Raw genomic sequence first — 16768 nt, forward strand, 5'->3', positions numbered from 1 at the left:
CCCACGTGGTACAGGAGCCCAACAGCTCAGGTCATACTCTGCTGCTTTCTTAGGTGCATTAGCAGGGAGCTGTATCAGAGGTGGAGCATCCAGGACTCTAACCAGTGCCCATATTAGACGCCAGAATTACAGATAGTGTCTTTATTCCCTAAGCCACAACATAATACCCCTACTTCTTGGGTTTCTATTGTATTACATTGATCCATGTGTCTATTTTTATGCAAGTACCACGCTGTTGTGGTAACAGTAGTGTTGTAATAGGTCTTGAAATCTGATATTGTGATGTCGCTAGCTTCATTTTATTTTGCAAGATGCCTTTGGTTATTTGGGGCATTTTTGTTTTCATAGGAATTTTAGGATAGTTTTTCTAATTCTGTGAGGAATGTCATTAATAATTTATAGAAATTGTGTTGAATCTATAAAACATTTTAGATAGTATGTGTGGACATTTTGATAATACAAATTCTTATAATTAATGAACATAAGAGGTCTTTCTAAATTTTGTATATTCAACTTTTTTTAATTATTGTTTTGTAAATTTTACTATAGAAGTCTTTTACATTACTCCTTAAACTTATCCTAAGGTATTTTTATAGCTATTGTCAATAGGATTTTTCCTTTAATTTCTTTCTTGGTGAGATCATGGACCACACTTTAGATGATAATGTCCTAAACAATTTTCATTAGCTGATACCAAATAAGAGCTCTTTAAAATCATCAATATCCTGGAAACTGTTAGTTCAACTCAGGACCCAGATTCATAAGTGAATAATATAACATTTTATTTCTAATACCATCAGATTTATTTTTATAAAACTGTCTACTCAAATAAACTGCCAGAAAAATAAACTTAATATGCTTAGCAGATTTTCTATTTTAAAAAATAATAAAGGACATACTATATTCAGCTTCTAAAACTGATCCTATTTAAAGATTTCTACAGCCCAGATTATATCTCAAAAAGATTTTTTAAAAATGAATATTATAATGTATGTGTGTTTATATTCTAGGGAATCACAGTGTCATATTCATCCCCATAATGACATCCCTTGTCAGTCGCCAAGCTCGGCAAATTTTGGACACAAGTCTTGCCAGAATTCCACCCTCACAATCTGGCTGACAGCTTTATCAACAACCCAGGAGAGAGAACAGTCCCCAGGCCGCCCTCTCTGCAGTGCCACCCTACAGCCTGGAGATGTGGGCTTTCACAGAAAACAGAAGCAGACAGACTCTAAAGGTCTAAAGTGAGGAGCTATTACTTTTACAACCACACAAATCAATGAATAGGTAAATAAAAAGCAAGCTGTGACCAGATATGCATGTACTTGTCAGGCAGGGTTGACTTAGGCAATCAGCAATTTCACACTATCCGAGATACTTGCTGAGTATTGTATTCAAAAATATTACTATTCATGTTGGCAAGTAAAAATCACTTTCTTTAGACAAATATACCATTTAAGTGTACAGAAATCAAATCATAGCAAAAAGAATAAAGCCAATAACAGGGCAATGTCTAAGACACCAGACATCAAATCTCTCATCACCTGCATGGATAGTAGTCCATATATATATATATATATACACACACACACACACATTTTTTGAAATTTTTCAGTCGGACCAAAAACAAAAAAAAAAAAGAAATTAAATTAGCAAAATTAAAAACAGTGTTAGAGATTTATGGGATACTATCAAATAGCCCAACATATGGGTCTTAGGAGTTCCTGAAGGCTTGGAAACAGAATGGACTAGAAGGCCTATTTAGAGAAATCATTCATAAAACTTCCCCAATTTGGAGAAAGAAAGGGACATGAAAATACAGGAACCACAGAAAACTCCTGATAGAAATGACCAGAAAAGATCCTCACCATGACACATTGCAATCAAACTTTCTTCAGTAAAACATAAAGAAAAAATTCCAAAAATTGTCAACCCAGAATACTGTACCCTGTAAGGCTCTCATCTATGAATGAAGGTGAAATAAAGACCTCCAATAACAAACAGAAATTGAAAGAATTTGTCATCACTCATCAATCCTTTAAAAAGATGCTTAAGGATATGCTACACAGGGCCAGCACTGTGGCACAGCAGGTAAAGCCACCTCCTGCAGTTCCAGCATCCCATATAGATGCCAGTTCGAGTCCTGGCTGCTCCACTTCTGATCTAGCTCTGTGCTATGGCCTTGGAAAGCAGTGGAGATGACTCAAGTCCTTGGTCCCCTGCACCTATGTGGAAGACCCAGAAGAAGCTCCTGGCTCCTGGCTTCGGATTGGTACAGCTCTGGCCATTGCAGCCAGTTGGGGCCTCTCTCTCTCTCTCTCTCTCTCTCTCTCTCTGCCTCTCCTTCTCTCTCTGTGTAACTCTGACTTTCAAATGAATTTTTTAAAAAAAGGATGTGCTACACACAGAAATACAGAAAGATAGCCATCATTATGAAAGAATGTGAAGACAGAAATTTACCCAGTAAAAATAGAAAGTCCAAAGTAAACAATAGGCATAATTATGGGAAAATGTAGGGCCACGTCGTTACTTATCAATAGTCACCTTGAATGTAAATGGCTTCAACACTCCAGTTAAGACAAAGACTGGCCAAATGGATTAAGAAACAAGACCCATCTATTTGCTGCCTACGAGAAACACCTCACCAATAAAGATACATGCAGACCAAAAGTGAAAGGATGGAAAAAGATTTTCCATGTTAACAGAAACCAAAAAAGAGCTGGTCTAGCCATCCTAGTATCAGACAAAATAGACATTAACATAAAAACTGTGAAAAGAGACAACAGCAGTGTGTAGCAATTAAGGGATCAATTCAACATGAAGATGTGACTATAACAGATGTATATGCACCCAATTACAGGGCACTTGGCTATTTAATAGAAATTTTAACAGGTCTAAAGGGAAACATGGACTCCAATACAATAGTAATGGGGGACTTCAACACTTCACTTTTAGCAATGGACATATCAACCAGACAGATAATCAAAAAGAAACAACAGTTAATTGATATTATAGAACAAGTGGACCCACTCGATATCTATAGAACTTTTAATTCTACAGTTGAAGATTACACATTCTTCTAATTAGTGCATGGAACTTTCTCTAGGATAGAACATGTGCTAGGCCATAAAGCAAGTCTTAGCAAGTTAAAAAGAAAATTGAAATCATACCATGCATCTTCTCAGACCACAATGGAATGAAGCTGAAAATCAACAACTCAAGAATATCTAGAACATATGCAAACATGATGCTGAACATGCACCTGAATGAGCAGTGAGTCATAGGAAAAATCAAAAACTTTCTGGAAAATAATGAAGATGACAATAATACATATCAAAATTTCTGGGATACAACAAAAGCAGTGTTAAGAGATAGGTTTTTAGCAACTGGTGTCTACATCAAGAAATTGGAAAGGCACCAAGTAAATGAGCTATCAATGCATCTAAAAGACCTAGCAAAAGAAGAAAGCAAACCCAAAATTAGTAGGTGGAAAGAAATAATTAAAAAATAGAAAATAAACAAAATTGAAACAAAAAATACAAAAGATCAGTGAAGAGCTGTTTTTTTGAAAAAATAAACAAAATTAATACACCACTGGCCCAAGTAACCAAAAAAAGGGGGGGGAGAGAAGACCCCAATAAATAAAATCAGAGATGAAAAAGGAAATGTAACAACAGATACCACAGAAATTAAAAGAATCACCAGGAATTACTACAATGAGCTGTATGCCAACAAACTGGGAAACCTAGAAGAAATGGATAGATTCCTGGGCACATAAAATCTACCAGAATTGAGTCATGAAGGCATAGAAAATCTAAACAGACCAATAAATAGAAAAACCTAAGAACTATACCAAAATAATATTAGAACTGATAAACAAATTCAGTAAATATGAAATAAACAGGGGCTGGTGCTGTGGTGCAGTGGCTTAACACCCTGGCCTAAAGCACCGGCATCCCATATGGGTGCCAGTTCAAGACCCAGCTGTTCCACTTCAGATCCAGCTCTCTGCTATGGCCTGGGAAGGCAGTGGAGGATGGCCCAGGTCCTTGGGCCCCTGCACCCATGTGGGAGACCCAGAAGAAGCTCCTGGATCCTGGCTTCAGATTGGCGCAGCTCCTGCCATTGCGGCCAACTGGGAAGTGAACCATCAGATGGGAGACCTCTCTCTCTCTCTCTCTCTCTCTCTCTCTCTCTCTGTAACTCTGACTTTCAAATAAATAAATAAATTGTTTAAAAAAGAAAAAGAAAAAAGATCAGAGTCAGTGAACTCAGGGGGCTTCCTTAGCCTTGGCAGCTCATGACAAGAGCCTAGGGTGATTACTGAGGCCATAAACAAGAGTGTCAATTTGTTAAGTCAGCAACAGGAGTCACTGTGCACTTACTCCTCATGTAGGATCTCTGTCCTTAATGTGCTGTACATTGTGATTTAATGCTATAACTAGTACTCAAACAGTATTTTTCACTCTGTGTTTCTGTGTGGGAGCAAACTGTTGAAATCTTTGCTTAATGTATGCTAAACTGATCTTCTGTATATAAAGAGAAACGAAAATGAATCTTGATGTAAATGGAAGGGGAGAGGGAGTAGGAAAAGGGAGGGTTGCGGGTGGGAGGGACATTATGGGGGGGGAGCCATTGTAATCCATAAGCTGTACTTTGGAAATTTATATTCATTAAATAAAAGTTAAAAAAAATACAATATCTGGGGGAAAATGTAACTAAGGTTGTGAAAAATTTTGACCATGAAAGTTCTCTGTAAAACATTGAAGAAATAAATTTAAGAAGATACACAAGAAGTGGAAAGATACCTAATGTTCACAGATTGGAAAAATTGATATTGTTAAAACATTCACATTGCACAAAGCAACTTACAGATTCAATGCAATTCCCATCTAAATACGAATGAGATTCTTCACAGAAGTAGAAAAAAGTTCTAAAATTCATATGGAAGCACAAAATATTCCAAAAATCAAAGCAATACTGAGCAAAAAGATGAAAGATACAGGCTTCAAAATAACTAATTACAAGACATATTATAGCACTGTAATCACCAAAACGTCATGGTAGTAGCATATAAACAGACACATAGGTCAACGGAATACAATAGAGATCTCAGAAATAAACCTACTATACTAAAGCCAACTGATTTCCAACAAAAGCATTAACAACATACATTGAAAAAAAGATAGTCTTGTCAGTAAATATTTATGGGTAAACTGGATATCCATAGGCAGATCATTGAAGCTATAGCACTTCCTCTCATCCTACATAAAATATCAACTCAAAATAGTTAAAGGACCTACATGTAAGACTTGAAACTATGAAAAGAAGAAAACTTAAGAGAAACTCTTCAAAATATCACTATAGGCAATTACATTTTGGATAAGATCCCAAAATCACAGACAACAAAAAGAAAAATAGACAAATGGGATTATATCAAACTAAGAAGCTGCTGCGCAGCAAATGGAACAATTAACAGCATGAGGAGTCAACAAACAGAATGAAAGAAAATATTTACAAACTGTTCTTCTGACAAAGAATTAACACCCAGAATATAGAAAGAATGCAAAAAAGAAATTCAATAACAAATAAAATCCAATTAAAAATGAGAAATGATATAATAGACCCTCTCCAAAAGAAGAAACGCAAATGGTCAACAATGTATTAAAAAGGATCAACATGGGCATCAGAGAAATGCAAATGGAGACCTAAGTGAGAAAAGCAGACTCAGAGCAATAAATGTTACATTTTCTCTCTCACATGTGGAAGCTAAAAAAGAGTCCATATGAAAGTAGAATAGTGAATATACGAGGTTGGGAAGAGTGGAGCGGAAGGCTGGATACAGGGAAGTTGGATAACAGGTACCAAAACAGAGAAGGAATAAGTGCTAGTGTTCTAAAATGCAGTGGGGTGGTTATAGTTCACAATAACCTATAATATACTTTATGACAAATAGAAGAGAGAAACTTGAGGTCCTCAAACATAAAGTAATGACAAGGAGGGGAATATGTTAATTACTCAGACAGGATCAGAATACATTATATACATTTATTGGAATATTACACTATGCTCAATAAATATATACAATTAAGTGCTAATCAAGATTTTTCTTAAAAATGTTTAAGGAGATAGGAATACTAACTAGTCATATTTAATCATGACACATTGAACATATGTATCAAATTATCACACTGTACCCATAAATATATAATAAAAGTAATATAAATAAATCCTCCATATTTTATCAATATATGAAGAACAAAGAACAGAGATGAATTGACTTTTTTTACAGCCCAATCACAATGGGACATAAAGGTTAAGAACGGAAAGTGGATCTGAGAGAAGCACATGTACTTGGAACTATTTTGTTTGTTTTCTTTGCTGTGTTTGATTATTGTCTGAGCTAACACCGAAGATCAGATTCACATATATCAAGATCTTACCCAGCAGCAAGCTTCCATAATGATATAAAACATTCGGGTAATCCAGAGGTTTAGACAAAGCAGAAACTTGGGGCTGCCCCCAAGATGGGAAGGCAGCCCCCAAGTTCTTTCTGTTCATAATAAACATGCAGTCTCCAGAGTGATGGATGCAGGCTCCAGGAGAGGTTTGATGATGTTATCCCATCCAAGAAGGGAACGTTTCATTTATGAAACGTCTCTAGGTTATACTCCAATTTTCATGTCATTTTTAAAGCACATCCTGCTAGAAGTCCATAGAAAATACTCTGCTGCCATCATGTCTCATTAGTGTATTTACTTGAAGGTCCAGCATTATAGTGACTAGGGAACCAGATAAAGGCACCTGCCTTATTCCTCCCACCCCACTTGAAGAATCCCCCAACAAACAGGAGAAAAATAGGTCACAGTCCAACAGTAGTAACTCCTTCCTCTGGAGCAAATATTTGTGTTACCCAAAAATTCACATGTGGAAGCCCTAATCCCCAATATAGTGAGGTTTGGAGGTAAGAATCTTGGAAAGTTAATTAGGTTTAAATGAAGTCATATGGTTGGGTCCTCATTATGGGGTTAGTATGCTTATAAGAAGAGGAAGAGAAACCCCAGCCATGTGAGAATACAACCAAGAAGGCATCCATCTGCAATCTAGGAAGAAGCCCTTGGCGAGAACTGAATCTGATGATGGCTTTGTCAGCCGCTGGAATCATGAGAAATAACATGTCATTGAAGTCACCAATCTGGTATTTTGTTATAGAAACCTAAGCTGCCTAAGACACTCGTCATTGACCCATCATTCTGACTGTATAAATAAACCAGTATGTATGCACTTATCTTTAGAAGTAATCATTTATTGTGTAAAACTGGTATAATATTTCCATGGGCGGTTTTTACTCTTAAAGGTTGATATCTTGACCTCAATATTAGAAATATTCCCCAAACACCTGCATCATAATTGCCTTTGGTGAAAATGAGGCACAAAAGGTAAAGCTCCCTTTAAATCAATTCTCATTCTTCATTGAGCTCACTGAGGGCTCAGACCCAACCACTCACATGCACAGAATTATAAGCAATGAAAACCTAAAGTAAAAAGAAAATTACTTTCATAACAGCCCCATTCAGACCAAAAGGAAAATAAAGGGACCAGTGCATCGTTGCCACAGAAGTTTTCTCTAGGATCTACCTACGTTACTTCATCTTTTATGTCCTCTGTTGTCAGAGGAGAGAGTTGGCATAATGTGATAATGACTGAGCTGTCACTATCTAATCCCTCCCACTGTGGACTACAAGATCCAGACCTTCCTTTGTACCCCATGTCAACATTGCTTTTGACAAGAACATAAATTTCTTTTTGCCCTAAATCCTTGATTTGCGTCATCAATTGCATCCCAGTCCCAGCTATCAAGACCTGTGGAGTCCCAGCTGTGGGGTCAAAGCTTCAGGTCCTTCCTGGATCCAGGAAGAAATGCTACGTCCAACCTCCAAAGCACCGGGACTGGTAGAGCAATAGAAGCTATCTCACACTAATCCTCATGAAGAATATCTGGCCCTTTAACCCTACTCACTCATGCAACAGGATTCCCTGCCCTCTGCTTCCCACCTAAGTGACTTCTTTGTTAACATGGATACACCTAGGCCCTAGTGTCTTCAAACTCTTCTCTAAGCTCCTTGATGGTAATGGTAAGTCTGGACTCTACCATCACCATCTAAAATTCTGAAGCTAACAAAGGCAGCAAGCAGCCTAGGGAATGGAACTAAAACTGGTTGCCTCGGTCATGAGTACAGAGTGTCCTTAATTAATCCCATCTGACTTCATATGGCTATCTAAGCAGAATTGTCCTTTGCATTATTTCAATCACAGGACTAGCTCTGGCTTCTGCTGATAGCTATCGGGCCATTTCTTCAAAGCACACAGCAATGCAAGCAGAAAGGATTTTTTGCTTCTTAGAGACAGGTGCCCTGGACATGAAACATCTTCTAAGTGAAATACAATCAGAAACAAAATCAATAAACACTTTAAAATTGCTGGGAATATTCCCAAATAAACTTTTTGAAACTCTGGAACTTGTGACAGTTTAAACATGAATGTCACTTCACAGGTTACCAAATATTTCCTATTTGATAGTAAAATAGGAATTAAGTGTCACGAGTACTCTAATTAAAAAAAAATACAGCATAAGTGGCTGACATTGTGTCATAGTGGGTTAAGCCGCCACCTGTAACATGAGTATCCACTATGGACACAGGTTTGAGTCCTGGCAGCTCCACTTCTGGATCCAGCTCCCTGCTTATGCACCTGGTAAAGCAGCAGAGGATGGTCCAAGCCCTTGGGTCCCTGCACCCATATGAGAGACCCAGAAGAAGCTCCTGACTCCTGGCTTCAGCCTGGTTAAGCCCTGGACATTGTGGCCATTTGAGAAGTGAATCAGAGGATGAAGAACCTCTCTCTCTGTCTCTCCCTCTCTCTCTATAACTCTGCCTTTCAAATAAATAAAATAAACCTTTTTTAAAAAAACATAATGAGTCATAAGTCTGGTTGCACACACTTTGCAGAAATTAAAAGTGCTAAGTAACTCATTCACAGGTAGAAATGATTTGTTTCAAGCCATACACTATTTTCAAGAGCTGCTACATTATGATGTTCATTCTTTATAATCTTTACATTTCAGGCTCGGATGAAAGCAAAGCAGTATTTTCACTTCATTTATATGCATCAGAGAAATGCAAGGAAACATTTCCATGAAACTTACTGCACCAGACAATCTACTTCATTACAGCAATGTGTGTGATGTGACCTCTGGACATAAGGCAAACCCTCAAAATTGGAAATGAGAACTGATGTTTTTGCCAAAGGCTGCCAGTGACTGGTGACTGTGACTCGTATAATCCTGAGTGGTTTTCTGTTAATAGTTTCCTATGTGTGTGTGCCCCACTGGAGTTCTGGGTGGTCTGGAATTTATGGCTGGCCTTTCTCATAGACTTTTAGGCAAATACTTCAAATGCTAGTGCTGGCTCCTTGATTGTAGAGTGGTACCTGGATCCAAAATCAAATGAAACACAAAGAATGCTATGAGGTTCTCGTTACTTCTAGCATGACTCTTCGTGAGCTTGAGAAGGAATGGCCAACACATACTGCACATCCTTCAGAGGCATCTCAATCATCTTTTACTACTTCAGAAAAGAAGAGGAAAGGAGAAATATAGATTCTATCCTGTGAGCCCAGAGATACTATCTCTTTTACCAGAGCATCACTCTCTGTTTACAGTCTTAGTATATGTTGAATCATTTTGTCCTACATTTCTCTAATTTTTAAATGCCAAAAAGAATTTCAAAGCAAATAATTTTACCATTGAAAAATAAATATTTCCCGCTCCTGTTAAGAATATGTTCTTTGAAAGATGGCGGAATAGTGACAGCGTGCACAGATAGCCCAGGAAAACATAGTTTAATAAAAGTGGAGTTACTGTAGCCTCAGGAAAAGGCTCAGCAAAAAATTGCAGAGGAAACTCTTCCAGATCTAGTGGATGTGACATGGAGGACCTACGGGGAGAGCAAGGTCGCCCACCATGTGGAAGCTGAGCTGTGGGAGCCGAGCTGCAGAAGGCAAGCCACAGAAGCCAAGCCGCAGAGTCTGCGCGCCAGCACTGGAAGGGGAGGTGAGACAAAAACCTCTCGGTAACCCGAGACATTGTTGGGGAAAGGCAGAAAGAGCCTAGAGGGAATGAGGCCTGAAGCCCCACTGTGGAAAGTTCACCAGGCTGACTGGAGAAGAGGAAAAAATGAATAAATAAGGGGAACCAGCATGGACATTAGCCTCTCTCTCCACTCACCTTACAAAGCCGAGCAAGACAAAGAGCAGGCGCCATTTTACATATGTAAAGCAGCGCCCACCATTAGCCAAGCAGAAAAACCTGACTCAAAAATTCACTCAACATGGATTAAAGACTTAAATCTACATCCCGACACCATCAAATTACTAGAGAGCATTGGAAAAACCCTTCAAGATATAGGTACTGGCATAGACTTCTTGGAAAACACCCCAGAAGCACAGGAAGTCAAAGCCAAAATTAACATTTGGGATTGCTTCAAATGAGAAGTTTCTGTACTGCAAAAGATACAGTCAGGAAAGTGAAGAGGCAACCCACAGAATGAGAAAAAATATTTGAAAACTATGCAACAGATAAAGGGTTGATAACCAGAATCTACAAAGAAATCAAGAAACTCCACAACATCAAAACAAACAACCCACTTAAGAGATGGGCCAAGGACCTCAATAGACATTTTTCAAAAGAGGAAATCCAAAGGGCCAGCAGACACATGAAAAAATGTTCAAGATCACTAGCAATCAGGGAAATGCAAATCAAAACCACAATGAGGTCTCACCTCACCCCGGTTAGAATGGCTCACATTCAGAAATCTACCAACAAGAGATGCTGGAGAGGGTGTGAGGAAATAGGGTCACTAACCCACTGTTGGTGGGAATGCAAACTGGTTAAGCCACTAGGGAAGTCAGTCTGGAGATTCCTCAGAAACCTGAATATAACCCTACCATTCAACCCAGCCATCCCACTCCTTGGAATTTACCCAAAGGAAATTAAATTGGCGAACAAAAAAGCTGTCTGCACCTTAATGCTTATTGCAGCTCAATTCACAATAGCTGAGACCTGGAACCAACCCAAATACCCATCAACAGTAGACTGGATAAAGAAATTATGGGACATGTACTCTATCGAATACTATACAGCAGTCAAAAACAATGAAACCCTGTCATTTGCAATAAGATGGAGGAATCTGGAGAACATTATTCAAATTTTGTACTAAGATATAATTAATTTAGAAAATATAATGTCTTCGGAACAATAAAGTACTTGACACCATTTATACTTTTGTATAAGTGTAAGATCTCAAAATTCATTTTAATTGGGAATAAGAGAGAAGTAAAATACAACTCTCTTCAACAAAGAATAGGAGAATAAATAATAAGATAAATAATTGACTTAAGATCAAGTTTCATCATCAATTTTACATGCTTTCCTGTTTAGGTGACAATGTATACTCCCAATCTGTTAGGCTTCATCTGAATTCTGGTGTTCCTAGTGTTCTTAACTTATTCTGAGGCAATGATTTGGTTGTTCATTTAACATTTGCTGAGGATCTACAAGTGTCTACTATGCACCAGGCACTGTTCTAGATGCTGGAGATACAGCAGCAAATAGGCAAAGTCTCTGATTTTAGGGAGCTTTAGTGTACTATAATTTTAATAATGAGGGCCAGCACTGTGGCGTAGTGGGTAAAGCCACTCGCTGCCTTCAGTGCCGGCATCCCATATGGGGTTGGAAGCTCCACTTCCAATCCCGCTCTCTACTATGACCTGGGAAAGCAGTGGAAGATGGTCCAAGGACTTGGGCCCCTGTAGCCACATGGCAGATCTGGAAGAAGTACCTGGCTCTGGATTCATACCTGTGCAGTTCTGGCCATTGCAGTCACCTGGGGAGTGAACCAGCAGATGGAAGATACTCTCTTACTCTCTCTCTCTCTCTCTGTTTTCTTCCTTTGCCTCTCTGTAACTCTGCTTTCCAAATATATAAATAAATATTTTAAGTAAAATAAAATAAAATACTAAATACATTGATATTCACATTTATAAAGCAGTCATCCTATAGGTACCTGAAACTCAACACATATCACACAACCATGATGCTCACTTTGAACACCAATTCTTTTTTACTAGGGATAGATTCAAAGTGACAGCATCTTCAGTCACAACATCAAAGACCTGAGCCAATTCCTATATGTGCTCTGGCCACTTCTATTCAGTCCTACTCTGTATTGGACTGCATTATCATTTTGCCACTCTTCATCCCCCTCCTTTACAAAGAAGCTGTCTTCAATGACAGGCCATTGGAAGGAACCCACCAGCTGTCCCTGTGTCCTGAAAGCCTTTCTCTTGTACTCATTTCATCACACAACTTCTTTGACTTGCATGTTCTTAAACACCCCAAGCAAAACAGAAGTATCTTCTTGAGTTCACAATTTGTTTTGATTTTTCAGTGAGAAACAATTCCTGCTCAACTTGTGAGTGGTACTATTAACTCTTCAGGCCATGTCACTGTTAGTGAAAGATAGAAACTAGTTTCTGGATCATTGAAAATTGGTCTTTAGTTCAAACATCTCTCCTCTCCTAAAAAGCTTTCTGAAAGTATAAATGCCACCCCCTGGAGATTCTGATTCAGCAGCTGTCATGGGATGCCTGGAGAGTTAATTTTTTTTAACAACATGAGTTATTCAGATGTGTATCCATGTTTGAGAACATTGCCCTGAAAGCCAACTGGCTAAAATGTACTTAGCATGGTATCCTCTGCACAGTTTAAGTGTCCCCCACATGCACCTAACCCTCTCATATCCCTTGTGTTCCTCCAAATGTGTCACCTTCTACCCATATATTCAACTGAAGCATTTGTATTTGTGACCCACACTCAGTTGCATCATTCAAGATCGCCACATCACCATGCCTTTTAAAGTATATTCCTAAGTGACCTTAGCCTAAGCACTGCTTTGATTTGGCTCTTTTCACAATTTATTTCTAATGTATCTATGTTAGATTCTTGCCTACATAAACAGTAACACCTTAGTGTTTACAAGGCATGACTTTTAGGTGTTTCTAAATAAACAATGAGACAAATAATAACCTATGAATCAGAGTATTGTCCTGTTGCCACTACAACCTCCATTTAAAGCAATGAGACACGATACTGTAGAAGTAGGCCTTACCTAGGGATGCCTGGAGCATAGGCACAAATTGAGCATCTCAGTTGTTTAGAAATAGGTGTTATGAAAGTAAGGAGTTGGTGGGGGTGGGGGGGGGGGGTGGGGAACCCAGCTGCAGCAGGTTCCATAGTCTCCATCTCCTGCCATGAGTCTCAGGACCAAACAAGCACCAACAAGGCAGCAAAAGCAAAGGAAGAAGGGAAAGAAAATGGTAACAGTTACCAGCTCGGGCTGTAGGTTTGGCACTGGGAATACAAACTGAAACATGCTGCAAATACAGAATCACAGTTCACTACACCACAATGTGTTGCTATTAAGAAGTTAACAAAAGTGGGCAGTTAAGATCAAAAAAGGGTGGATGAAAACTACTGCTACCTTAGACTTCTTCATTAGGGATGAAATAATAGAAAAAGTCACATCACCATGAAGTGGCCAAGACATCATGGTTTAGTTGATGACTGTTGATGGAAAGGTTTATGGGGCAAGAGATCTTTGAATATGTAAAGCAAAACCTGGTGGTCATTACTTTCTTTCAACTAAATATCCACTAAATTCTCCAGAGAACAGAGTATACTACTGAAATAGCATTTGAGCTCCTCACTTTTCCAGGCGTGCACATAGCCATGCAGACCATTCTTGCATTAGCAGTGTCCAGAGCATCAAAATAAGTAGGAAAACAGACATTTAAGTGTATAGTTTGAGATAGTAAAGATGATGCCACTCTTACAACTGTAGGACATGAGGTTGGCAGCTGTGGTAATCACATTCCAATCACAGGGCAAACTACCACATATTTCATTCAGCAACTTCTCTGCATCTGAGAAGCAGAAATTCCTCCAGAGAAATCCATGGAAACAGCTATGGCAGTAAAGGAGGACTACAGTTTTGTTTGCCCAGATTTAGTAGAAGAATTTCACAAGTATGGCAGAGATGGGCCAAGTGGATTAAACAGTGTACTGGAAGCAATGTAATCTCGAAGAAAGAATTTTCCATTGATGTTGCTTATGAAAGATCCTTAATACTTGAAAATGGTTTTTTTCATACAAGTTTGCTAATGCTGACTTCATACCACCTACTGAAGAAGTACTACAAGAAGCAACAAGAATTATCTTGTTGTTATCAGAGTTATCACTAGAACAAAACTAAGCTCACTCAACCAAAAATGCAGGGACTTTGAGTATCACCTTTGTATTTTGAAGGAAAAAAGTGACCAATTAAAAGACAATGTCTTAAAATAACCTCACATACAATAATGTGAATGTATTTAATACCACTAAACTATACATTTACAAATGATTAAAATGTTTAACTGCATTCAATGCATTTTTATCACAATAAAAAAAAAACTCCTTTTTTTTAAAAAAAATGTAGCCTCAAGGGTCCAGCGCCGTGGCTCAGTTGGTTAATCCTCCGCCTGCGGTGCCGGCATCCCATATAGGCACCGGGTTCTGGTCCCAGTTGCTCCTCTTCCAGTCCAGCTCTCTGCTGTGGCCCAGGAAGGCAGTGGAGGATGGCCCAAGTGTTTGGGCCCCTGCACCCGCATGGGAGACCAGGAGGAAGCACCTGGCTCCTGACTTCGGATTGGTGCAGTGCCAGCCGCAGCAGCCATTTTGGGGGTGATCCAATGGAAGGAAGACCTTTCTCTCTGTCTCGCTCTCTAACTGTCTAACTCTATCTGTCAAATAAAAAAAAATGTAGTCTCAGGACACTTATCATTACTCATCCATGGGATAAGAGAGTCTAGTAATTGTGTAACTACCATCCTAGCCACCACAAAAAGCTTCATTTTTGTTAAGTGCTTTTAGAAGTAACAAGATAATATCTTGGGTGAAATATACTATATTCCTCTTATTTAAAAAAGATTGCTGTGCCATTTTAAAAAATAAAAAAGCAATATGTACAACATTCAACTGAGTTGCATATTACACTGGATTCAGTCCCTGCATGTTGAGGTTCATTCCTGGTTCACAAGTCTAAGCAGATGTCACTGACCCAACATGTGAGTGGCTGACACAGAGAGCCATGCTGGGTGTGTGCAAATAGTTGTCTGCTCCTAGGGAAGAAGATGTTGGCTTCTCTTATAACCTCCACTATGGCAGGAATGGCTGTGCTGAGACCAAATCAAACCTCTATTTGTTGATTTGGGGTGGTATTAATGGACTTTCACCCTAACTCTTTTTTTAATTAATTTATTTTTATCTGAAAGGCAGAGTGACAGAGAAAGAAACAGAGAAAGACAGAATCTTCTATCCATTGGTTCACCCCCTCAACAATGCCCACAACAGCCAGGGCTAGACCAAATCAAAGCCAGGAACTCCATCTGTGTCTCCTGCATAGATGGCAGGAACCCAGGTACATTGGCCATCATTTTCTGCCTACCAGGAGCGTTAGCAGGAAACTGGTTCAAAAGTGTGGGGTATCCAGGACTCAAACAAAGTATTCTATTATAGATGTGGGCATCCCAAGTGGAAGCTTACTGTGCTGAACCACAACTCTTGCCTCTCCCTGTCTGCTATTTAATGGCAAAATTAAACACCAAGTTGGTCCAATTTATGGGCAAATATTTTCTAAAATAATCCTGAAAATATAATATGTATTGTCCCATTGTTGCAATAATATGACATTGATCTTATTTGTAAAAATATTTGTGCACATTTTTGTGATATTTTTATGAAAATATTCTTTCCCCAAACAATTTGTTATGTCAATACATTCCCCCAAGAAAAAGTTACAATATTACATGAGTCTGATTTTTAAGGGACTTCAAGCTCAGTCTCAGCTCTAATAAACTGAGTTGCATCTCACACAATCTGTATACTTGACATTCTCCTGTTGCTTTTGAAAAAAAAAAAAACAGAAGCAAGGGTAATGTTCTCATTAGCCCTCCACCTTCATACCCATTTTTCTGACTCCATGAAGCAAACCACAGTGTGTGTAGTCAATAGCCTATACCCAGAAATTCATTGTGCAATCAGAAGACTCACAATGTATATGATTCATTCATCCACTTTAGAACAAAATTGTCATCATCTTCGTTGTATATGTGTGTGTGTAATATTGAAAAGAATAAGGAGGTCAACCATGGTGAGGTTTCACCTCACCCCAGTTAGAACAGCTCTCACACAGAAATCAACAAATGACAAATGCTAGTTAGGATGTAAGGGAAAAGGTACATTATTCCACTGTTGGTGGGAATGTAAACTGGTGCAGCCACTGTGGAAGACAATATGGAGATATCTCAGAAATCTGAATATAGACCTACCATATAACCCAACATCCCACTCCTGGGTTTGGAAGTGGAACAGCTAGGTTTACCCAAACCAAAAGAAATTAGCATATAAAACAGTGATCTGTACCCCCATGTTCATTGCAGCACAATTCACAATAGCTAAGAAATGAAATCAACCTAGATGTCCATCAACTGTTGACTGGTTAAAAATTTTATGGTATATATACATTACAGAGTACTACTCAGATGTAAAAAAAAAATGAAATCCTGTCTTTTGCAACAAGATAGATCCAACTGGAAACCATTATACTTAGTG

The 16768-nt window shown here is 38.6% G+C and overlaps 1 pseudogene; it reads left to right on the forward strand.

The window, feature by feature from the left end:
* The first annotated feature begins 10021 nt into the window (after positions 1 to 10021).
* LOC138849517 (actin-related protein 3 pseudogene) lies at positions 10022 to 14369 on the forward strand (annotated as a pseudogene).
* Positions 14370 to 16768: the final 2399 nt, after the last annotated feature.

Source organism: Oryctolagus cuniculus, chromosome 4 (assembly GCF_964237555.1).
Source record: "Oryctolagus cuniculus chromosome 4, mOryCun1.1, whole genome shotgun sequence".
NCBI lineage: Eukaryota > Metazoa > Chordata > Mammalia > Lagomorpha > Leporidae > Oryctolagus > Oryctolagus cuniculus.